Genomic DNA, 25859 nt, shown 5'->3' on the forward strand with positions numbered 1-25859 from the left:
GGCCGCTGGGGAGGAAGGAGGAAACAGGTCGGTTAGCCCAAGACAGATCCCGACGCTCCTGGTGGTGAAAGGGGAAGGGAAGCTGTGTCTCACCCACGCCCGCCTCGGGCTCGGGATCTCCCGACCGCAGGGGGAACTAGCGCGCATTTCCCCAACTACTGCTTGCGTCACGGGTGAGCGCGGCTCAGCCCCGCCCACCTTCTCCGCCCTTTGAAAATCAGGCGCTAGGACCCCACGACCATCAAGCCGGCGCTGCTCCGCCCCCTCGGGCTGGGCCTGGTTCCCGATTGGCCCTTGTGGCCCGCGATCCCCGCCCCTGCCCCTCCGTCACTGCCAAGATGGCACCGGTCGCAGCGGCGGCGGCCGCGGCGGCTGGAGCCAGAGAAGGAGGCGGAGGCAGCAGCGGCTGCGAGGGGAGGGGGAGTCCCGTCTGACTGAGACGGCAGGCCTGGGCGGGCGGGGGTGCCGCGCAGGGCGGAGCGCCGGGCTGGGGATGAGCTAAGCGGGTTCAGAGCGCCGCGGCATCCAGCCCCTCGTGTCCCGCCGCCGTCGGGAGGGGACAGTGCACCACTCTCCAAGCTCGACCCGTTGCTCGCGCTGGAGCCAGCGGTGAGGTGAGTGCGGGGGTAGCGGCGCGGACAGCAGCTGCATGTGGAGCTGTCACGGCCCGGAGCGGTGACAGCGGTGGTCTCGAGAGCGGGGTCGCCCGGGCTCGGAGAGGTGGCACGGATGGCCGCGACCTCCGCCCGGGGGCGTTTCAGAGCCGGGCCGTCCTCCGCGGGCTAGGTCCGCTCTGGGATGGCACGGCGGTGCTGAGAGTAGCGCCCGCACCTCTGTGTCGGACGCATGGGGGGCTCTGGTGTTTTCATTCCAGATTTTCTATTCCGGGCTGGCTTGGGGCTCCGGTTGTTGGGAGGTGGGAGTGGGGTGGGGGCGGGGGCGGTGAGAGGGGAGGTCCTGGAGCTCGGATTTTTGACAAGCCCGTTACGTAAGACGAAGGTGGCCTTCCGGAATCCCACCTGCTCGATATTTTAAACGGGCAGCAGCGGGAGCCTGGCGGGGCCCCAGAGGCCCGATTTTCTCCTAGGGGTCTGCTTAGGTAACCCCGGCCAGCGTGGGCCGGGCTAGCGTTCAAGTTGGTCACTAGCTTTTTTTTTTTTTTTTTCGTTTTTTTTTGGGGGGGGGGAGGGGGTAAACGTTCCTCGTCGCCACCATTCCCTTTGAAGTTTATCGCTTTCGGGAGGGTGGGGGGAGCTTGTGATCTAAAACTGGGTCGCAGCGACAGTTTTTCATTATCGTGCTTTTAAATGACAGATGTGGTGGAAGATTTTTGTTATTGTTCCAGAGTGCTTTTAATTCAAACGTATGGTTACGCCTGGAGCCTTAGAGAAGGGTTTTTGTCTTACAGGACAGTTATTTGTTGTTTGCAACAGCAGGACAGGCATCAGTCAACAGGCATGTATTTATTTGAGGAGAAAACGCGTGTCAGCCAGCTAGAGACTCGTGAGGACAGAAATTGTATTGCTCCCTGAATATGTTATTCTTTAAAATGCATTATACGTTAATGAAAATAATAGCCCAAGTGTAAAAGAAACAATTTTACAAGATTGTAAGCTGTTGTTTGTTGTATATAGTCACTATTTTCTGCTTGCTCTAGCCTACCTCTTCTCGTCTTGGGGGAAGGAGGCAGAGACACCTGTAAACAGCGTAGCCCAGGTTACACTAATCTATTGTAGTACACTTGAGATTATTGTAAAAAGTAGTCTCTGGGGGACCCAAGGTTAGGTAATAAGTGAGGACTCTTGGGCAAGTTACTCAGTTTATGTTTAGAGCAGATAGTTCTGGGATTCAGCTTTTGAAAACTTAAGTATACAGAATTTCTAAGCTATTTGAACCCTGGTTGAACTTATAATGAAACAAAAGATTGTATGTGGCTTCTTTTATGGGAACTTTGTTTTGTTTTGGCCAGAATTAGACATTTTGGGCAACGGTTACTTCATTTTCACAATTTCCCTTTGAATTGCACCTCTTAATAGGAGTCCACAATAGCATATATCCTCCTTCTCCTCATCATTATATATACTATATGTTACATAATTTTCTTTTTCTGAATGAATAAACATAGACTTACTTCATTGTGGAATTTTTAAAGAATGTACTTTTTAGGAAAATTAATTGATCTTGACACCAGCCCAATTGAACTAAATATGAGTAAATTTTGGCCTGAGTTTTAAATTTATGTACACAAATTTGCACTTTTGAAAATTGGTGAAGCGATATAAATTTTTTGTTTGTGCAAGAGAGCCAGGAAGCTGATGCTGATTTGTTCTGAACTTTTCCACATGAATTACCGCTGGCTTAAATAGTTATTGATTCTTAAGCTCCTGGAACTGTTGGCCTATTTATGGTAACTTGAAGAATATTTGGAATAATTGGGAAGCTATAAGAGGGAATAGAGTATATGACATTTATTAACTTGTTCAAAAATAATAAAAATCATGGCAGAATTGTAAAAGAAAACTTTTCTTTGTCGTTGAGTGATATTATTTACACTATCTTTTTGTTTGCAGATTTTTTCTAAGCCATCCACTTACCATGGAAACCTGGATTTAAGAACTGATACAGATAGAGATGTATATTACAAATCTTATATTATTCCTATTTAAGTTGATGGCTCATTATTCCAAGTGGAAAACAACAGGGGCTGTAGCAAGAAAATTGACTTGTTATTTTCATCCTCTCTGATGTCAGAGACTTATCTTGGGACTTTCCTCTTGCTTACTAGATGTGAAAGATGAAATGACTTAAGAAAAGTTGATAAAAACTTCTTACTTGTTTAATACCCTAGATTATTGATCATTGCTCAGTAGAATTTGTGACTTGGGGGAAGTGAAGCACTCCACATTTTATTATCGTACATCATAGCTATCACTTTGAATTCTAAAACAGTGGTGTAGAACTTTACACTAAACAGGATTAATTTACATAGTTTATTACTATAATGGTGAAAAATTTACAGTAGTCAAAATACCATATAATAGAGGAATAGTGAAACTAACGATAATCCATGCAGTTATTAAAAGTCACGTTTTTGGAAATATTTACTGGCATGAGAAAGTACAATATAATGTTGAGAAAAAAATCAGAACATAAAGAATATGCTTTGTTATTATTTATAACATATCACATACAAATGGCAAAATCATTGGCAGGAAATAAATATTTTAAGAAAATATTAAAAGAGGTCTGGATGATGGGATTGTAGGTGATTTTTATTTTAGTGTTTATACTTTTTTCTGTCTTCTGAATAGTATTACTCTGGTAATCACAAAGGTGACATTAAAATATTTTCAAGGGTCATAGGAGAAAATCCTAAAAATCCCACAAAGCCACTGCTCCAATAGACTATCTTATGATTCATTATTAGAAAGATAACTCAAAACATGGTGCTTACGCAGTACACGGTAATGGAAGGAGCTAATAATTTAGGTGAAGGCACATGGTTACCAGCACCAACTTGGTAGTGGTTTTACAGATGTAGTTGCTTATATTAATGCACATTGTTACTGTCCAACCTCTTTTCTGTGTGGATCTTACACCCAAACTACTTTATATTGACAGTGCCACCTATTGATGGACTGCTTGACTCCATCGTTTCCTCTGTACCTCATCAGTGAGTAGGCAGCGGGTTTTGAATGTTTATGAGGTGCCAGGTATTTTGCTAGTCACTGAGGATACACAGGTGAATGAAGCATGATTTCTGTCCTCAAACTCTGGTTGAGAACCCCTTCTTTTCTTCTTGGGCCGTCAGTGCGTACTGTGTACTCTGCTTTCCCAGTATTTTTTTCCTGGTGGTCATACCCTCTTTTAACTTTCTTTATGGGAAAATATATTTTGAGTTCCAAACAACCAATTTAGGAATAAATTTTTGGAGCATTATTTGTGTGCTGGGGAATTTTACATTCAGAAGGGCCACATGTATGTTCATCTGTGGCTATTACTGTTAATTTTAAAGTGTATGACAATTTCTCAGTACCTCCTTGCTTCCTTCTTTTAAAAAGCATAAACAAGTAAAGACCAACAGAGAGAAGAGACCAACTATCAAGGGAAAAGGGGGGGGGGCGCCTGGGTGGCTCAGTCAGTTAAGTGGCCAACTTCAGATCAGGTCATGATCTCACAGTTTGTGGGTTCAAGCCCTGCATCGGGCTCACAGCTCAGAGCCTGGAGCCTGCTTCAGATTCTGTGTCTTCCTCTCCTATGTCCCTCCCCTGCTCATGCTCTATCTCTCTCAAAAAAATAAAATAAACATAAAAAAAATTAAAAAGGTGGAGAGATATCAGGGGAGTTTTCCTACTGGTGTTATACTTTATTTTCACTGAGAATAGTCAGTCATCAAAATGTATAGTATGATATACTGTTTCTGGTATGCTTTTAGTATCTCTTTGGATCCTTATAAAAATGGATTTTCCATATACATACATACATTAACTCACAGTTTAGCTTTTTTCCTTTCCAAATAAAAGCTGAAATAGGAAGATTGGAAATTTCTTAAATTTCTTTTTATTTTTCCTGTAATATTTTGTAGATGAGACATTATTATTTTTGAAAAGCTTTAAAAATGTAGAAAATTACCCAAAAGAGTGGTAAGCACACATATACTCACCATAAAAAGTGTTAACATTTTTTCATTTTTGCTTCAGATATATAGACGTAGGTATAGACCTATATGTGTATATGTATATTTAAGTTTATATATATGAGTATAAATATATATACATATACTCATATATATGAGTATAAATATATATACATATATATATACTCATATATATGAGTATATATACATAAATATATATATAAGTATATTTAATTATATATACATAAATGTATATATAAGTATATATATTTATGTGTGTGTGTGTGTGTATATATATATATATATATATATATATTTAAGTTTATTTATTTTGAGAGAGAGAGATTGAGAATGTGAGTAAGCAGGGGAGGGGCAGAAAGGGAGAGAGAGCATCCCAAGCAGGAGCCTCACTGACAGTGCGGAGCCCAACGTGGGGCTCAAACTCATGAACCATGAGATCATGATCTGAACTGAAATCAAGAGTTGGACACTTAACCCACTGAGCCAACCAGGCGCCCCCAGATATAATTTTAATATAAAAGATTTATGTATATCACAGTTATCACACTGAAGACTAACAGAGCAGGTAGAACTTTATACTGTACTCAAACACTGCTGATCAAGTTAAGGCCCTTTTGTTCTCCCCAGTTTCATCCTTCCTGCCTCTCTCTTCATAATCCCTCCCAGAGGCAATTGTTATAATAAATTTGATGTGTATCCTTCCATTTTACCTTTTCATAAACTTCATATGTGAACAGTACCTGGCATTGTTTTCAGTGCTTTTGAAGAGCTGTGGGCATTGGAGCCATACTCCCTTGATTTAAATCTTGACAGCTATTTAATAGTTTTGTGACCTTAGGCAAATTTTAAAATCTTTGCATGCCTCCAATGTCCTCATCTATCAAATAGGGATAATGGATCTACCTATCTCACAAGGTTGTTTTAGAAAGCAAGTGAGTCTGTTTATATAAGATGCTTAAAACTGTGCCTGGCGCTTATTATTATTTTTTTTAATGTAACTTAAGCAGCTGTTAATGTGATTTTATTGTGGTATACATATTTTGAAACTTGCTTTTTTAATTTTTACCCCCCTCCCCCATCCTTGTCAGCCCTCTAGGTCTAGCTCACTTATGTTGACTGGTGTAGTGTTCCGTTAAATAAATATACTGCAATTTATCATTTGCTAAATCTAATTTAATATTTAGATTGTTTTTTTATTTTTTATGTATTATAACAGTGCCTCATGAACATCCTTCTATCTTCTGAAGCACATACCAGTTTCTCCACGTCATATACCTAATTGTCAAATTGCTGGGTCTTAGGATAGAAGCCTCTTTCCCTGGATAGGATATTTATGGGATATTGACGAATAATTTCTGTTCCTTCATATCCTTACCAACATTTAATGTTGTCATACTTTTGATTTTTTCCCATCTAATTCATGTGAAATCGCATTTCATTTTCTGTTTTTATTTTCTTTCATCTTTCTTATGCATGAGCATTTTTAGTTACCTCTTAAGTGATTTGCCTATACCTGTCCTTTACACATTTTCTATTGGGTTGTATTTTTTTCCTTTTTTTTAATGATTTGTGGGTGGTTTTTTGGTTTGTTTGTTTTTAAATATATTAAGATAGTTACAAATGTTAGTGAAGTTTGTTTGTTGGTAAAGTTTGTTTTTATGTTTTTTGAAGTTTCTAGATTTTTTGAACAGTGACCATTAAGGACCCAGGTTTTTGTAAATTTTATAGTGTAGTATATTATTAGTGAATTTTCCAATGTATTTTCTTACAGTATGTAGCTACATTTTTCTCCTTCTGAAAGTATGGGAAATGTTTCAGCAATGTACTGTGAATATATTTTGCCTAAAACTATTTAAACTTTTAGGACCTCAAAAACCAGGTAGAATCTTTACTAATATTAGTATGACAATTTTTTTTTCTTTAATCCAAAATATGAGTCCTGCTTAGAGGAGAGTTTTCTGCTCCTAAAGTGCATACCAACTAAAAATGTACACAAATTAAATGACTGTAGTTACATGTCCAATATTAGAAACTATTCATCAATATTGAGATTGTTTTGCACAGTATTAACTTTATTTCTCTTGCTGTCCAACCTACTATACATGACTTACAGGACTAAAATCAGTCTGGTTAAGAGAATAGCTTCCCTATTATTACTGTTATTTTAAATAAACCTAATTTTAGAGTAGTTTTATATTTACAGAAAAGTTTCAGGGAGTTACCACTTACCCTGCACCCAGTTTCCCCTGTTGTTAATATCTGACATTTCTGTGTTACATTTGTTACAACCAAGCAACCAACATTGGGACATTACTATTAACTGAAGTCCATATGTTACTCCAATTCATTAGTTTTTACCTAATGTCTCTTCTGGGTTCCAGAATACCACAGTACATTTATTTGTGCCATTTCCTTTGGCTCCTGTGGGCCGTAACAGCTTCTCAAATTTTCCATGTTTTTGATGACCTTGACAGGTTTGAGGAGTTTGGGTCAGATATTTTGTAGAGAGTACCCCAGTTTGGGTTTGTCTGATATTTTTCTCAGTGTTAGCCTGAGGTATAGGTTTGGGGGAGGATGACCACAGAGGTAAAAATGCCATTCTAATTACATCATCTGAAGGGTACATACTATCACTATGACTTAGCAGTGTTATTTTAATTTTTTTATTTTTAAAAAATGTTTATTTATTTTGAGATACAGAACGTGCTCACACGAGTTGGGGGGAGGGTGCAGAGAGAGAGAGAGAGAGAGAGAAAGAATCCCAAGCAGGCTCCGCTTGATGCCAGGGCTCATTTTCACAACCTAGAGGTCAGGACCTAAGCCTGTATCAGGAGTCTTGGATGCTCAACCGCCTGAGCCACCCTGGTGCCCCTGCGCTGATATTTTTAGCCTCAATTACCTGGTTGAGGCAGTGTTGCCAAGTGTCTCTACTGTAAACTTTTCCCATACTCTACTTTTTGGAAGCAAGTCATTTGTGGAAACCATACTCAGTGTGTGGAGAATTGGGTTCCAACTCCTTGAAGGGGAAATATCTGCAAAATTATTTGGAATTCTTTGTAAGGGAGGTTTTTCTCTTTTCCCCCATTATTTTTTATTCAATCCATATGTAGTGCTGGATATTCATTTTATAACTTTGGGTTATGATCCTCTACCATTTTATGTTATTGCTTAAGTTGTTCTGCCTCTTTCAGGTTAGTTCCTGTGACCAGTAAGACATATTGGTATTATTATTATTATTATTATTATTATTATTATTATTATTGGCACTTCTTTACTTTCTGGCACTAGGAACAATATGCCCCAAACTCATCTTGTGTATTCCCTGCCTCAGTCCCCCAGTCAGCTATTTCTCCAAGGATCCCTGGTTACTTCTACTAGAGAATGATATTAGAAACCAAGATCTGGTTTCTGGGTGTGCTCATTGCTGCAGGGATATCATCGCTTTTAGGCTTTCTCAGTGCACAGACCTAGGAAGTATATGTATGCATATTAATGCACATATACAAACATACAACTCTTTTTTTTTTTTTTTAATCTATCTGAAGCTAAACATGAATTTATACTGTTACCTTTGACTCTACTTCACTGCCTTCTGGTTCATCCTACCTGTACACTCTTGCTTAGCTATAACCTCTGTCTCCAAAAGTAAGAAACCGGACTCTCACCGTTTGCCATCTATTTACTTATTTGGCCAGTCCTGTCATACATGTACAATAGAAACAACTGTACCAACTAGAGCAGATTTTTTAGAGTTTTTATTTATTTTGAGAGAGGGAGAGAGCATGTGTGTGTCTGAGTATGGGAGGGCAGAGAGAGAGGGAGAAGAGAGGTGTCCCGCCCCCCCCCCCCCAAGTAGAGCAGTTATATGTACAGTTCTTTTGTCTCTACTCTTAGAGTTTCTAGTGAAAACACTGTTTTTCACAGTTACTGAGGTCAGAACTTTGCAGAACCTTTTTTCCCCCATCTTCCATATTTTAATTTTACTTTTTATAAATTAGTCTAAATTACACAGTAATTACATCTTATCAAAAATTTACCAAAGCTCAGGGGCATCTGGGTGGCTCAGTCAGTTAAATGTCCCACTTCGGTTCAGGTCATGATCTCACAGTTTGTGCTTAACTGGCTGAGCCACCCAGGCACTCCTGTCTTACAGTTTGTGAATTCAAGTCCACATAGGGCTCTCTGCTGTCAGAGAAGAGCCCACTTTGGATCCTCTGTCCCCCTTTCTCCCTGCCCCTGCCCCACTCGTGTTCTCACTCAAAAATAAACATTTTTAAAAATTTATCAAAATTTAAAAAGTCAACAAAACTTCCCTTGCTTAATTATAGACCCTTAGTTTTGTATGGCTTCCCTCCCCTGCTACTTTTGGGGCCAAAAAAAAAAAAATCTCTGAAAGTAATGTTTCTTGAGGTTTAGTCAGAACGGTACTCCTTCATTTGGTTATTAGTTGACATCTTTATGATTTGGACTGAGAGTTTTCATAGCTTCAAATATTTTTAATAGCACATGTTGAGATGTGCCATTAAGTGAAGTAAAGTTTTGGAGATGATTGCAAGCAAACAATTATATAATTGAGTGCTCAGAATGTACCTGTATTCTTACAGTAATTTTATGCGGATTAACTCATTTAATTCCCTCAAGAAGTCTATGAGGTAAGTACTTTATTATTTTGCCTCTTTTAAAGATGAGGAAGACACCGAGAGATTAAGCAGTTTGTCCAATGTCACATGGCTAGTTGGTGGCGGAGCCAGAATGCGAGTGCAGCCAGGCTGACCGCGGAGCCTGCATTATCCATCACTTTGCTGTATTACCTCCAATTAAACAAGAGAGGTGGAAAGAAGGATAAGAGTTATGAAGGAAGTCAACCAGGATGAGAGGAGAGAATGACCGAGAGAGGGTACTTCCTCCGGAAGTCCTTTCTCAGGAGATGATATTGACAGATGAGAGAGTCAGTTATGTGACGAGCTGAGGAAAGAGGGATCCTTGTGGGACAGCATCAGGTGCAAAGCCTTGCAGTACACAGGAGTTTGGGATGAGAATAGAAAGGCGCTCAGGGTGGCTAAGTGTAGTGAGCAAATGCAAAAAATAATAATAATAAACCTGTAGTGCTTATTATATGTGACGCTCGATGCAGTAAGTCATTTAGGAATCCAAATAACCCATTGTCTCAATTTTATAGATGAGGAAATTGACAGAGTACTCTGCGTTGGCTGAAATTACCTCTTCTTCTCCCACTTTTTGTTTATCCACTGCGGTCTACTTTCTACTTCTTCATATTATTATGAAGTATTAATTTCTACTTCTACTTCTTCATATTATTAAACTTGCTCTTGCTGAAGTAAAGAATAATACTTTGGGCCCTTTTCTCATGAAACTCCACCCCTTGGCTTCCACCATGCTGCCCTCTTCTGCTTATCTTGCTTATCCCATAAGAAGCGGTGTTCTTGGGGTTGGCTCATTGCGCTTCTCAGCCTTCACATTTTCCTTGGTAGGTCACAGTTACCTCTGTGGATTCAGTTACCATATATCTACCAATTACTTGCCAAGCTGTTTTCCCAGCATTAGCATCTTTCCAAAGCATCAGATATCTTATCTAACTCCTTACTTATCTTCACCTCAAACTCCACTTGTCCAAACTGAATTTACCTGCCTAAAATTTTGCTTTGATCTATTGTCTTCCAAAGACATCATAATCTGCTGTTGACTTCATCATCCAAGGAACTTAGGAGTCATTCAGGATTCCTCCCCCTCTTTCTCTCTCATTCCCATCCATTCATTTTCTGAATTCTATTGGCTTTATCTCCTAAATATATTTCTGAATCAGTCCCTTCCCTAGCATCCCTGTTTTAACCTCTGCCTTATTAGGATCTACTTCCTTACTTTTGCACTGGTTTTCCTGTCTTCAGTTTCATCTCCCTGAGATTCAACTTATCAGAATTGCCAGATGGGTGTGTCTAACATGCAGTTTGAAGGTTCATCATTGACTCCCATTGTCAGCTGGATAAAGTTGCACTCCTTACCATGTCATTAAGACTGACCATGGTTTGGCCTCTGACTGGTTCTCTAATCTTAACCTTTATAATTTCTGCTTTTCATTTTCCACTCTAGCCATACAGAACTACTTGTTGAAGATTCCTTGAATGTACAGCTATTTCTCGATTGTTGACCATGGCTTACATAGTCTTTCTGCTTGGAATGACTTCATTTTCTCCTTCCCTTTTCCTTTTGCGTATCTAACTCTTTTGCATCTTTTAAGACTCAGCCTAAGCATTCCTTCCTCCAGAAAGTCTTCTCAGACCCATACTCTTGACTGGATTATCAAGTCCCTCGTGAAATAATCTATTACTAACTGTGTTATATCTCAGGCACCTAGAAACAGTGCCTGGCACAGGGAAGGAAGTTACTCCATAAGAGTTTTTTTTTTTTTTTAAGTTTATTTATTTTTGAGACAGAGAGAGACAGAACATGAACGGGGGAGGGTCAGAGAGAGAGGGAGACACAGAATCGGAAGCAGGCTCCAGGCTCTGAGCCATCAGCCCAGAGCCCGACGCGGGGCTCGAACTCACGGACCACGAGATTGTGACCTGAGCCGAAGTCGGACGGTTAACCGACTGAGCCACCCAGGCGCCCTCAAAAGCGTCCCTCCATAAGAGTTTTTTGAGAGACGCCCAGGCGTCCCTCCATAAGAGTTTTTTGAGAGAATGATTGTAGTATTGGAGAGGTAATATAAAGTAGTTGGTTGTGAACCCAGAATGTCAGGGATTGAAACCTGACCTTGCTCTTTGATTATCTGTGTTATCTCTCTGTACCTCCATTTCTTCCCTGGTAAAATGGGAATAGTGAATTCTTCCTAAGATTATTGTGAAACTTAAATCTGTTAATTCAAGTAAGCACTCAGAACAGTGTCTGGCACTCAGTAAATATTCAGTAGATACTCTTTATAGCTCCTGTTGCTATATTTAAAAAAATTTTTTTAACGTTTATTTATATTTGAGAGACAGAGAGAGAGAGAGTGTGCGCACGCACACTTAAGCAGGGAGGGGGCAGAGAGAGAGGGAGACACAGAATCCGAAGCAGGCTTCAGGCTCTGAGCTGTCAGCACAGAGCCCTATGCAGGGCTCAAACTCCCAAGCTGTGAGATCATGATCTGAGCCGAAGTTGAACACTTAACTGACTGAGCCACCCAGGAGCCCCAGGATGTTTAACTTATATATCTGTGTCTCCTCACCAACCTGGAATTAGCAAATGAATGAACAAAGCAACTAATTGTGGGTTTTTAAATGAAAGATACATTACTAGCTTTTGAGACTGTCATGGCAAGTTGACCATTAGTCTTTATGGTAGCTCCAACATTTGGTGTTTTATTACAAATTTGAAGTCGGCATTAATGAGGATTAGTATTTCTTAATTTTACTTAATTATTTAAATTTCACCACACTTAAAAACAAATTTTGAGTATACTTAACACACAACTTTACATTAGTTTTGAGTGTACAACAGTGATTTGACTTCTATATTATGCTCTGCTCACCTTAAGTGTAGCTACATGTGTCACCAAACAACACTATTACAATAGCATTGATTTTATTCACTGTGCTGTGCCTTTTATTCCCGTGACTTATTCATTCCATAATTGGAAGCCTGTATCTCCTTCTCCCCTTCACACATTTTGCCCATCCCCCACTCTCATGCCTCTGGCAAACACAAGTTTGTTCTCTGTATTTATAGGTCTGATTCTGCTTTTTTTAAATTTATTTACTTATGTATTTATGTTTTCTTAGATTCCACTTATGAGTGAAATCATATGGTATTTGTTTTTCTCAGTCTGACTTACATCACTTAGCAAAATATCCTCTAGGTTTATCCATGTTTGTCACAAATGGCAAAATCTCATCCTTTTTTATGGCTACATAATGTTTATACACACACACACACACACACACACACACACACACACACATCTTTCTTATCAATTCTTCTATAGATGGATACTTAAGTTTAGCACACTTTTCTTATTAATCACACTGTTTAAACTCTAGCAATGCCCTTTATTTACTCTTAGTATTCATATAGCCTGTACTATAGCATTTAACCAGCCTTTCCTGTTACGGATTAAGGTGTGTAAGATTGGGCTTTTTATTAATTTTGGAGACGAACTGAAGCATGTTGTGGACAAAGATTGAACAAGGGGGCACAATTGGGTAATTGGAAAACTTCTCAGCTATGGGGTCAAACCTGCACAGTATCCCTTCGGTATTTGGTTTAAAATAAATTCATGGAATATGAAGTACTCATAATCAAATGTAATTTCAACAAAAATTCTAGAAGCAATAAAAATCATTAAAAACTATTGACACCTCTGCTGCTTTCTATTATTGTAAAGAATTGAGACTTGAGACTTGTTTGCTTTAAATCTTTTTTATGGCAATCACTGTTAAATTTTTCAGAACTTTTCCTTTTACCCTAAGTTTGTCTCTCATTTTTTTTTCCGAATGCCACAACTGTCTATATAATCTTGGTGAATTTGATAGAAGTACTGTTTGTTTTGTTTGTTCTTATCTCCAAACTTGCCGTTACATTTGTAGATTTTCCCAGTCTTGCTCAATTTTGATTATGTGAAACTAGTCAGTTTTTCTTTAAAAAGTTATGTTTTGAACTTAAGAATAGTACAAGGTACTGCTATTCATTGTTCTCCACTATCCATTTGAAAATTATTACTGAAGAAACTAGTTGTGTGTTGTTTTTTTTTAAAGTCTGATTTGCCAAAGAAAACTTTTTACTAATGAGCTAATATCAAAGAAACATGAAAAACCTAGTATAACAGTCTTGTTTAAAAAGCCAATGCCAAAAAAATAAATAAATAAATAAAATAAATAAATAAAAAGCCAATGCCATAATGGCAGTACTGTTGTGAAATGATTCCTTTTTTTTTTTTTTTTTTAAAGGTTACTGTCATCTACCACTAAGTATTTTAGTTGAGGACTCTGAAGTAGTATGTTTTTTCAGAGAAATAGGTTTAGATGGATGGGGAAAACTACATAATGATATTTAGGCTTTATTACATAGGACTGGCTATGAGAAGATATAACTCATCTACTCTGTGGTCAAAATTGTAGTAAGCAGTATTATTTTTCTTTAAAAAAATTTTTGTTCTAATAGTCTCTAAAATATTCCCTGTCCCTTAATCTTTGGTTTTTTTTTTCCTGTACTTTGAAATAGAATTTTATTCATACTGACTCACAACTGTGCTAAAATTGGATGTATAGGCTGCTGTTAGAACCTGTTATGGTTGGTGAATAGTTTTCATTTTCTTATGCTGAAGAATGCCTGAAGATACCAATGTAACAGCCATTTTTTAACAAGCCTTTCTCTTCCCTCCTATGATTAACTGACATTTTTATATTTCTAGTTGACCTATTCTTTTTTGAGGTTTTTAAAATCAAATTTGTTTGTAACAGAAATAAAATTCAAACCACTGTACTTAAGAAAAAAAAAAAAAAGAGGAATTAATGTTAATAGCAAGGATCCTGGGGATGTCACAGTGCCTTGAAGATGAAAGTACAGACAGGCTTCGTGAAGGGGAGGGCAACTGGGAGCCAGAAACTCCTTGGTAACTTAGGTAGCCATTTTCTCACCACCCTGGGGCAGCATGATCTCTCTGCCTCTCTCTACTTACCCGGTTCATTTTTCTCTATCTGCATTTTGCTTTTTACTACTGGGCATAGCTGAACAAGTCCTCCAACTCATAAAGTCATACATTCACTCATGGTTCTGTGACCCTATTCTAACCCTCTGGGAGAAAATCCAGTCTGAGGCAAGTGTTTATGTCTAGTCGAGTCAGCTATGGCGGATGAAACCAAGGTTTCATAAAACATATCAGGCCCCATTTTTATGGTTGGGGAGGAGAGCAGGGAATATAACTCTTAGAAGGTAAGTATGTTAGTGTGAAGGTGGTGATTACAAAGGAATACTAAGTAATGTGAAGTGCAATTGGCATTTTTTTGAAATAAAAAAGAGACCACTCACTCATTGGCAATATAACAAAACTATTTCATCCCCAATCCATAGGTGATTATTTTGAAAGCTGTAAAAATCTCTCCCTTTCTCAAATAAAAACCAAGGGAGCTGATTTTTTAGCTTCCGCGTACAGAATTTGAAGTTTGAGTCATGCTTTTTCATGAACACAAATAACCTTATATTAATATCATTATGAATACATCATGTCCGTCTCTCTTCAACAAGAATTTGCTGACTGCCTGTTCTCTGCTAGAGACTGCTGAAACATATTTACAGAGATAGAGATGTAACATTGCCTACTTTCAAAGAATTCCTAATCTAGTTGCAAAGAAGCAGTTACAGTATTCATGTGATAATCATAATAGAGATATGTACAGGGTGCTTTTGAAGCATAAGAGGAGAGAATAACTCTCTTCTGGAGAAAAAGGTTAGGGAAGGCTTCAAAGAGCAGGTCTCAAATACTATGCAGAGGCTGGCCATTTTAACAGGGGCATTCTGGCAGAAAGAAATTAATTTGAGGGGCGCCTGCATGGGTGGCTCAGTCGATTAAGCGTCCATTCTTGATCTCAGCTCTGGCCTTGATCTCAGGGTTGTGAGTTTAAGCCCTGCATTGGGCTCCATGCTGGGCATGAAGCCTACTTAAAAAATAATAATAACTTAACAAAAATTTTTTTTAAAAGAAATAAATTTGTAAAGGTGGTGTGAGGTTTGATATGACTGAAGTGTATTTTTGCACCATTCAATTTGTGAAACTGAAATGACTTATTTTTTCATATCCTTCACATGGTAGTGAATACTGCTTTCTTCAAAGGAGAATTATAGATTTTAGAATATTCAAATCACTTTGTTCTAAAACTTTGATGTCACTTTTGAGAATGACATGTCACGGATCCTTGCTTTCAGCTTGCTTTATCAAATTTTTCTTAGAGTGGTTTGGTTGGTTTGTTATTTTATTTTATGGTGATTTTTTTCCTATTCAAGCATAGATGTCCATACAATGGATGGCTGAAAATGCTAGAGCTTATAAAACCGAGGAAGATCATAGTTTTTATAAAAGTAAACAGTGAAAATAATATGTAAGCCTATAATATATAAATAGTATAAGCCTAATATAATTTTAAAAGGTAAATTTCTAAAAGCGACCTGCGTCAACACTGAAATTGTATAACTTTAGAAGAGTGCGCGCGCACACACACACACACACATACATCAGTTTTTTCTTACCTTTTTTGTACCTACCTTTAAGCAAAACTAGTGTAAGCAGTTGGCAGAATGCCCTGTGCTTCACTACTCTCATCTGTTGATTAATACCTTTACTTCTGTTTTCAATTCCTTTATCCACTCATTCATGATTCCTACACCACCCCCATCACCGAGAAACAACCAAACAACCAAACCCTCCCCCAAAACCCCAGCACTCCCTAGTTGACTGTTCTGAGAAGTGACTGAGGTAGGTGAGAACGATAGAGAAAAGGAAGGTACTTGTGGCCAGCTTTGCGGTGGGGGCAGTAGCGGTGGTGGTGGGTGTGGGTGTGTTTCAGGCATGAGGTTCATTTTCATACAGCAGGCTCAATAACACGACTGTTGTTACCCAGGTCACAAATTATGACTTTCTCATCCCCTTCCACAAGCCCTTTGGTCTGCCTTGTGTCATTTTTGTCCTTCAAATATGCTTTTGCTACTGTGTTGGAAGGAGGTGATGAGCAGGGAGATTATAGGCCTTTTACTTGTTGCTCCTTTTGTTTGTAATGACCTTCCATCTCTCCTCTATTACCCTGGTCATATTTCAAGATTTAGATGACATCCCTTACTTTTCTGACTCCTCAAGCCTAAACGGTGTGTCCTTCTTGTGCTTTCTGTGATTATTCCTGTTATAGACTTACCATTTATTGTAATTGCCTGTTTACTTGCCTTCTCTATCAACTCCTGTAAAGCAGGGCCATATCATTTGTTTTGTGTTCCCAGTGCCTAGTACAGGGCATGGCACATGGAGCGTTACCATTCTTGGTTGTAGACACCAGAAATCAATTCCGGTTAGCTGAAGCAGAAGAAAAGTTATTTATTGAAAGGATATTAATTAGTTTACAGAAATGACTGGAAGCCTGGAGAACCAGTCTCTGGGAACAAATGGGAAAACAACCAACCACCCTCCAGGCTAGGCCATAATCATAGTCATGCCATAGAATTATCCTTTTCCTGTTTAAGACTGCATTGACTCCCCTGCAGGACACGGGATGCCATTGCTTGGACACTGCCACTGTGTGTTGTGTGTTAACTGCCCTAAAAATGAATTTTAAACTGTCTTAGCAGCTATAGGCCTAGATTAAAATTCTGCATGAAAGCATCTAATTGACCAATCTGTGTACCTGGTCCCTAAATAGGGAAGCAACTCTCTGGCCTTTTTGGCTTACATGGTTGATTCTAGGGCCCAACTTCCTTTCAAGACACACACAGTGGCAGATTTCTTTAAGCATTGAAAGGGAGTTCAGATGGTGGACAGTCAAAAATAAAACTGACACGTGTCCTTTTCAGTAAACATTCAATAAATATTTACTAGATGAATGTGAGAGAATCAGAGTCATAATTTCTTATCTTTAAACATTTACATCATCAAGCATTGAAGTGATTATGGTACCACTTCTGTAATTCACAAGAAAATAAATTCCAAACCATAAAATAAGGAAAATATAAGCAAAATCAGCAAAGTGTTTTTTAAAATGATGCTGCATTGTTAAATTATTCAAATAAAATTATTTGAATTAAATTTAAAACATTTTTTGGTTCCCCTTTTTTGTAATACCCAAAGCACATAATTACTTGCTTATCTCATCATCTGACACTGGATAGAGCCTGGATTTGAGCTTGTCAAACTGATTCCAGAGCACTTAACTCCTGTTTTTATAGTCTTTGTATAGTTTTCTTCAGCAATGAATTAAGGCAAACACAACACCAAACTAATATTTAAAAAAAAATTTTTTTTAACGTTTATTCATTTTTGACAGACAGAGAGAGACAGAGCATGAGTGGGGAAGGGGCAGAGAGAGGAGGAGACACAGAATCCGAAGCAAGCTCCAGGCTCCGAGCTGTCAGCACAGAGCCCGACGCGGGGCTTCAACTCACGAACTGTGAGATCATGACCTGAGCCAAAGTCAGACGCTCAACCGACTGAGCCACCCAGGCGCCCCCAAACTAATATTTTAGCTCGGAGGAATATTTGTGCTGGTGGAAAAAAGTTTTTATTTCTAAGCCATCCAATATAAGGTCTTACTTGGGACACATTTTGGCATTATGTACCAAAGTTGAATATAACCATAGACTGTATTCTAGCAGTTTTATTCATAAGTATTTTTTAATGCATACACTTGCACATCAAAGACATATAGAATAATTTATACATGATTTTGTAATTATTTATAATGGCCTAACATTGGAAACAAAGCCAAGTGTCTGTTAACAATAGAATGGATAAGTAAAACTGTGTTATAGTCTCAAAATGAAAAACTATACAGAAATGAAAACGAACAAGCTACTGCTACGCATATGAGTATGAGCATCTCAAACACATACTGTAGAATGAGAAAAGCTAGACCAAAAGAATATATTCTGTGTGAATCCTTCTGTGTTTGGTTTGTATAAAGTTCAGAAACAGACAAGACTCATCTAGCCTTAAAAGTGGGGTAGTGGTTCTTTTTTGGGAAGATTGGAGGAGGACGGAGGGCTTCCTGTTACTGGTAATGTTCCATTTCTTCACCTGGGAGATCTTTATTACACGTGGTACGTTCACTCTGTGAAAATTCATGGAGTTGTGCCCTTTCTATATGTATGTTATATTTGAAGAGCGAAGAACAAAAACCAGACATGGGTATGGACTACTTTGGGAAGCATGGCTCTGTGATCCTCCTAAAGTCATGAAGTTTTATCTGAATATGTCAATGTATTTTAAGGGAGAGAAGATCCTTAACACTACTCAGATTCTCAGAGGGGTCACGACTTTAAAAATGTTAAGACGCTACTTCACCAAAGCCTGAATATTCAGAAAAAGTATTGTTAAACACATAAGCTTGTTTTTACAGTGAGGTAAGCCCTTGCCTCTATAATCAGACTTTGTCTTTACATTCAATCTTCTCACACTTTCTCAAGGCTTTTGCTTTTATACTCATCCTCTTTTTCTCCTTCGTCTTCATTTTGTCTCCCTCTGGACAATTGCTGTTGGCATAACCCCCCTTAATTTCATTCATCTTTTTAAATTTTTTTTTTTTTTAACGTTTATTTATTTTTGAGACAGAGAGAGACAGAGCATGAACGGGGGAGGGGCAGAGAGAGAGGGAGACACAGAATCAGAAGCAGGCTCCAGGCTCTGAGCTGTCAGCCCAGAGCCTGACGCGGGGCTCGAACTTGCGGACCGCGAGATCGTGACCTGAGCCGAAGTCGGACGCTCAACCGACTGAGCCACCCAGGCGCCCCTCGTTCATCTTTTTAAAAACAGATCTGCTGATTCCATGTCTTCTGCCAATTATCACTCTGCTTCCCAACTTCCCTTCACATCAAAATGCCTACGAAAGGTTATGTGTACTTTCTCATCTCCTCTTTTCTCCTCAGCTCATTCCAGTTGGGCTTTCCATCTTACACAGAACTGAAATGAGTCTTCTCAAGGTCACAGTGATTTGAGTTTTGTTAAAACCAGTGGTTAAGTCTCTCTCTTTGAGGGAAGCAGGGTGAGAGCGCCTCAGGTATAGAGACTTCATTTAATCATTATTTCTCATTTCATGGTACGCTTTCATCATTGGCCTGTGCTTACGCGGGGGCCCTGCTTTCATTTTATCTTCTTATATGCTCCACCTTCATACTCGAATTCCCTTTCCCCTGTAGATATCCACTGTAATATATTTAGCATATCATCCTGAATTTAGTTTTGAAAACTACAGTGCTGTTTTGAATATATGTTTTTAATTTATATAAATGATATTTTGGTATATATTCCTTGCTGTTTCCTCTTATCTTCAGTAAATTAAAAAAATTTATTTGTGTGGCTGTGTACATCTATTTAATTGCTCCTAACTTCTACATGGCATTCAAATCATGGTATCTGCCACATTTTAAAATTATTCCTTTACTTATGGGCAACTCAATTTGTTTATTCATTGCTTCAACAAATATTGGCCACACACTATTCTTCAGGCACTGTTCTAGATACGAGTTATAGAGCAGTGACTAAAACCAAAAAATTCCTAAAACCCAAAACTTCCTACCTTCATTGAATTTACAGGCTTGTGGAGTGACAATGAGATAATAAAATGAGTGAGTATATGTACATGTTTGATAGTGAAAAGTAATAAGGTGAGAAAATCAGAACAGGGGAAGAGAATATGAGGTGTTGGATGTGGGAGGTTGAAATTTCAAATAGGGTGGTCATGGAAAGCCTCACTGAGAGGGTGGCCCAGCCTGAGGATGGGCTGGCTGGGCTGGCATCAGGGAAGGCTAGTCCAGACACAGAGAGCAGGTAGAAAAGCTCCTGAGACTGGAACATGCCTGATTTGTTCAAGGATCAGTAAGAACCCTGGCATGTTACCTGCAAGAGGGCTTTCTACGAGTTTCTTTAGTATGCTAAATTTTTTTGTCTTTTACTATTATGTTAGGATTTATTCCCGCCATTTTATTTTGTATTTTCTGTTTACCCTAGTTTCTTTTCCTTTCTTCTTTCTCTGTTACTATTTTCTAAAGAAAAATAAAATTTTTGGTGGCAGTTTAAAAGTTATGTATTCTATTTTTATTCTTCTGGCGGTTACCCTTGGATTCATATTTGTATTCATTCTTGTCTGTCAGTTTTTTAAGGCTTATTGATTATTGGTCATTATTTTAAGTACTTCCTCACCTCCATTTTTTTTTTTTCTCACCTTCTGAAAGACCTGTTATTTCGATGTTGCCTCTAATTTTTCTAGCCTCCACGTTTCGTAAGGGAGGGGTTCAAAACTAATTCTTTAATTTTTTTCTTTTCAATTACATGTTAATTTTTAGAGCAGTTTTAAATTAACAGCAAATTTGAGCAGAAAGTACAAAGTTCCCATATACTCCTTCCCCCAACACAGACACAGCCTCCCCCACAATCAACATCCCACACTAGAGTGGGACTACAATCTCTGAACCTATACTGACATATCATTATCACCCAAAGTCCAAAATTTACGTTAGGCTTCACTCTTTGTGTTGTACATTCTGTGGATTTTGACAAACATATAATGACATATATATGTAGTGACAGATATAGAATAGTTTTACTTCCCTAAAAATCCTCTGTGCTTACCCTATTAACCCCACCTCTCTAACCACTTGGCAAGCCCCGATTTTTTACTATTTCCAAATTTTGCCTTTTCCAGAATGTCCTATAGTTGGAATCATATGGTATGTAGCCTTTTCAGATTGATTTTTTTTTTTCACTTAGTAATATGCATGTAAAGTTCTTCTGTGTCCTTTCAGTGGCTTGATAGCTCATTTCTTTTTAGAAGTAATATTCCATTGTTTGGTTGCACCACAGTTTACCTGTTCACCTACTGACAGATATCTTAGTTCTTCCAAGTTGCCCCCCTCCCTTGTACTCACATAAAGCTGGTGTGAACATGTTTTCAGCTCATATGAGTAAATGCCTAAAAGTGTGATTGTTGGATCATATGGTAAAATTATCCCTAGTTTTGTAAGAAACGGCCAAACTGTCTTCCAAAGTGACTGTATGTACCATCTTGCATTCCCACCAGCAGTGAATGAGAGTTCCTGTTTCCCCACATCTTTGCCATCATTAGGTGTTGTCAGTGTCCTGGATTTTGGCTATTCTAATAGGGGTGCGGTGATATCTCATTGTTATTTTCTTTGAGTTTCTAAGACATATGATGTGGAATGTCTTTTCATATGCTTACTTGTCTTCTGTATATCTTCTTTGGTAAGGTGTCTATTCAGGTCTTTTGCTCATTTTTTAATCAGGTGGTTCGTTTTCTTATTGTTGAGTTTCGGGGATTCTTTATATATTTTGGATAACAGTCCTATATCAGATATATCTTTTGCAAATACTTCTCCCCGTCTGTGGGTTGTCTTCTCATTCTCTTAAGCCTCCATATTTTAAAACTTTTATAATATATTTTTTCCATTTATTACGCCTTCCTAATGCCTCATTTTGATCATCTACTTACTGATTTTATTTTTGACTGTATCCATTTTGTTATTTAACTTGTATATAATAATTTCAGTTATTATATTTTTAACACACAGTATCTATAGTTGGTTCTTCATTATTCATTATTATTTTCCTAATATCCTACTTTAGTTTCCTGAATGTGTTTGTTATGCTTATCTAAGAAATGTGTTTGGTCTGGACCATAAATTCTGTTTCCTCTGGGATAGGTTGTTCTGGTTTTGGCCTTCCCCCCCCCCCCCCCCCCCCTTGTACTCCTGCAGTGTTTATTTTTTCTTTCCTGGAGTTCATACTACCTTCAGAATATCAGCTCCTATGACTGATAATATGTATAGGCAACATTCCATGTTCAAATTGATCCCCTTCCTGGTGAATTTATACAGTATAAGTGTGTGCATGTGTGAGAGAAGTGTGTTTGGGTCTAATGATGGAGCTTTACCAAAGAAATAGTTTAGTTTTGGCTATTAGATATACAGGTAGAGTTATCAAGTAGGCATTTTGGGTCTCAATGGCAAGTCATGGTTGGTGATATAAATTTAAAAGTGGGGAGCAGTCAGTGGGACTAATACATTTTCATGGGAATAAGAAGAAGGGGAAAATCGTGGAGGTTGGTTTGATTGCTGAAAATTTGTTAAGGGATTTTAAAGGATAGAAGATACCCTTTGTCTAGGACTGGTTCTGGCCATCAGGATGTTTAGAAAGAACAATGTGTCATATAGCCTCACTAAGTTGATCTGCTTACCCTTGTCAATTCTGGGTCATTTTTTCCGGCTTCTCTGGAATAGTCTACATGGCATATGTATGCAGTTGACCCTTGAACACCAGTTTGAACTGTGCAGGTCTATTTATTGTAGATTTTTAAAGTACAGCACTGTAAATGTATTTTCCCTTATGATTTTCTTAGGAACATTTTCTTTTCCCTAGCTTATCTTAAGAATACAGTATATAACACATATAACATACAAAATATGTGTTAATTGACTTTATGTTATTGGTAAGGCTTCTGGTCAACAGTAGGCTATTAGTAGTTAAGTTTTGGGGACTCAAAAGTTACATGCAGATTTTCAGCTGCATGGGGCACTGATACCCCTAATCCCTGCATTGTTCAAGGGTCAACTACAGTATCAAGAGATCTAGGATAAGGAGTTTCAGGTCCTGCTCTGCTACTGATGGAGCAGTGCTATTTTGGGCAAGTCCTTTCTATACTTTAATTTCCTCCAACAAAATGATGAGGTTGAATCAAAAGATTTTTAAGGTCCTTTTAAATTCTGAGTCTTTAAAGACATACAGTTGTAAATCCAAGCCAACAGATTGATTTTTTTTTTTTTTTAATATTTTCTTGAGGGGTGTCTGTGTGGCTCAGTTGGTTAAGCGTCCAACCCCAGTTCTGGTCATGATCTTGCGGTTTGTGAGTTCGAGCCCCGTGTTGGGCTCTGTGCTGACAGCTCAGAGCCTGGAGCCTGCTTCAGATTCTGTCTCTCTCTCTCTTAAAAATAAATAAACGTTAAAAAAAATTAAAATATTTTTTTGAGATGATTTCACCAAAATTGAATTAGTTGATAAGAGTATAATTAGTTTTAAGTTCTTGCTGGATTACTTTTCAGAAAAATTATTTTAATTCAGTGCCATCAATAATTTTTAAGTGTGTTTATTTCCCTCTCAGTACTATCAGCACTGGATTTAATGTTTTTTATTCATATTTGTTAATTTACTGGATATGATGTAATACCTCAAAGTTTAATTTCTTTAATTATTTGCAAGGCTAACAGTTCTTCCATGTGTTTTAGTATTTGGGTTTCTTCGTGTATGAATTGTTTGTTATAGTCATTGATCATCTAGTAAGTCCTACAATTTAACAAATCATATTAATCATTATTAATTAGAAGAATAACAGAATTCTCAAAGTTGTTTTCAAGTATTAATTCTCAGAAGTCCTCTTTAGGTGTTATTAACAAATAAATGTATTATTATAGTTTGTGAGGGAAAGTAAAAAAGGATTTTTAAAAAGGCGTTTAAAGTATATTTATTATTATTTTTTTGAAGTATATTTATTTATTGAGAGAGAGAGATTGAGAGAATGAGCAGGGGAAATTGCAGAGAGAAGGGGAACAGCGGGTCCAAAGTGTGCTCCGTGCTGACAGCAGAGAGCCTGATGAACTCAGGGCTCAAAATCATGAACCATGAGATCATGACCTGAGCCGAAGTCGGACACTTAACCAATTGAGCCACCCAGGTACCCTTAAAGTATATTTAAATAGGTGGTAAGATGAAATAAGTCGAAATGCTCAACATTAATCAGATGACAAAACTGTAAATCTTACATGTCTACTTTTTAAGAAAAGTGATTATTTTGGGGACACCTGGGTGGTTCAGTTGGTTAAGCATTCGACTTTCACTCAGGTCATGATCTCACAGTTCAGGAGTTCAAGCCTCACGTAGGGCTCTGTGCACACAGCTCAGAGCCTGGAGCCTGCTTCGAATTCTGTGTGTCTCTCTCTCTTTGCCCCTCCCCCACTAGTGCTCTCTATCTCTGAAAAATAAACATTAAAATTTAAAAGAAAAGTGATATTTTATTCAATTGATTTCAGTTTTATTATATATTTATATAGCTGAATTTTAGATTGCTTGTTTTATATAAATGTATTTTTAATCATGCCAGTGAGTACTGTTTCAAATAGCTTGTGTATGGCTCTGAAAATAGAGAAGGAAAACCAGATACTGTATTGTTTGAGAGAAACTTTTGGGAATATTCCAATGGAGGCAACAGTTCACTTCAGACACTAGCTTAAAAAACACTTATGATAATTTAAAGAGGAAGCAAGAACTTTGAGATGTGGGAGTGGTATGCATATGGGAAATTAAGTAAAAAAAAAGATGGTGCAAGAGACAAAATTTAAAACCAGACTTCCCTTTCACTCTAGACTGGTGTGTACCATATATTTGCATTTCATACACAGTGGTGAATATGAGCAGATTTTCAGTACAGGATTGGGAGTTGGTATTTGTTGTCACCATTAGTTTATATGGAATCTAATTTCACTCTAGGAGTGGTAAATTTCATAATTTCTCTATGTTAAAAGAATGCAAATAACATTACAAATTCTCCAGATAACATTTCCTCATCCCTTTATTTATTTATTTTTTTTAAGATTTTATCTTTTTTTTTTTTTAATTTTTTTTTTTTTAACATTTATTTATTTTTGAGACAGAGAGAGACAGAGCATGAATGGGGAAGGGTCAGAGAGAGGGAGACACAGAATCCAAAACAGGCTCCAGGCTCTGAGCTTTCAGCACAGCCCGACGCAGGGCTCGAACCCACGGATCGTGAGATCATGACCTGAGCCGAAGTCGGCCGCTTAACCGACTGAGCCACCCAGGCGCCCCAAGATTTTATCTTTAAGTAATCTCTACACCCAGTGTAGGGTTTGAAGTCACAACCCTGAGATCAAGAGTCTCATGCTCCGTGGACTGAGCCAGCCAGGCTCCCACTTCATCCCTTTTAACCATTTCCTACTTTTCTCCTTCCCATTTCTGCACTTTTTAACTGTTATTCTTTTTATACCTTTCCCTCCTCATCTTTTTTATTTTCTTGCTGTATCTCATTGTTCACCTTTCTTCCTTTTCTCATGTTTTTGGTCACTGTTCCTTTTCTTACCTGCTGTTTGCCATATATTCGTCAACCAGCTTAACTTCTCCCACTTACCTATTAATTTTTTTTTGTCCATCAAAGCCCATGTTCACTAGTTAACACTTAGATCTCCCCAGGGAATTACTTTCTTCTCTACCATTCTTGAAGCATGATGTAGTAGAACTCCAAATTAAAAGTCATGAGAATTGAGTCATAAATTAATGTATTTAGTCTTGGACAAGTGATTTAACGTTTATGTCTCAATTCAGTTACAGAAAGAAGAATTGCACCTAAATCTCTAAGGACCTTTCCTGGCTATAAAATCCTATGATTCTGTGGTGTCTTAACTTTCCCATTTTTTTCTACTGTGCTGACCT

The 25859-nt window shown here is 38.1% G+C and overlaps 1 protein-coding gene across 1 annotated transcript in view; it reads left to right on the forward strand.

Annotated features, from left to right (window-relative positions):
• The first annotated feature begins 338 nt into the window (after nucleotides 1-338).
• The window catches only part of DENND4A (DENN domain containing 4A), a 132051-nt gene continuing 106530 nt past the window's right edge, over nucleotides 339-25859 (forward strand). Inside the window, exon 1 of the mRNA XM_053888937.1 lies at nucleotides 339-614. The gene's annotated coding sequence lies outside the window, so the exon portion shown is untranslated. The remainder of the gene's footprint in view (nucleotides 615-25859) is intronic.

The sequence above is a fragment of the Panthera pardus genome, unplaced genomic scaffold (assembly GCF_024362965.1).
Source record: "Panthera pardus isolate Hobbes unplaced genomic scaffold, ASM2436296v1 HiC_scaffold_24, whole genome shotgun sequence".
NCBI lineage: Eukaryota > Metazoa > Chordata > Mammalia > Carnivora > Felidae > Panthera > Panthera pardus.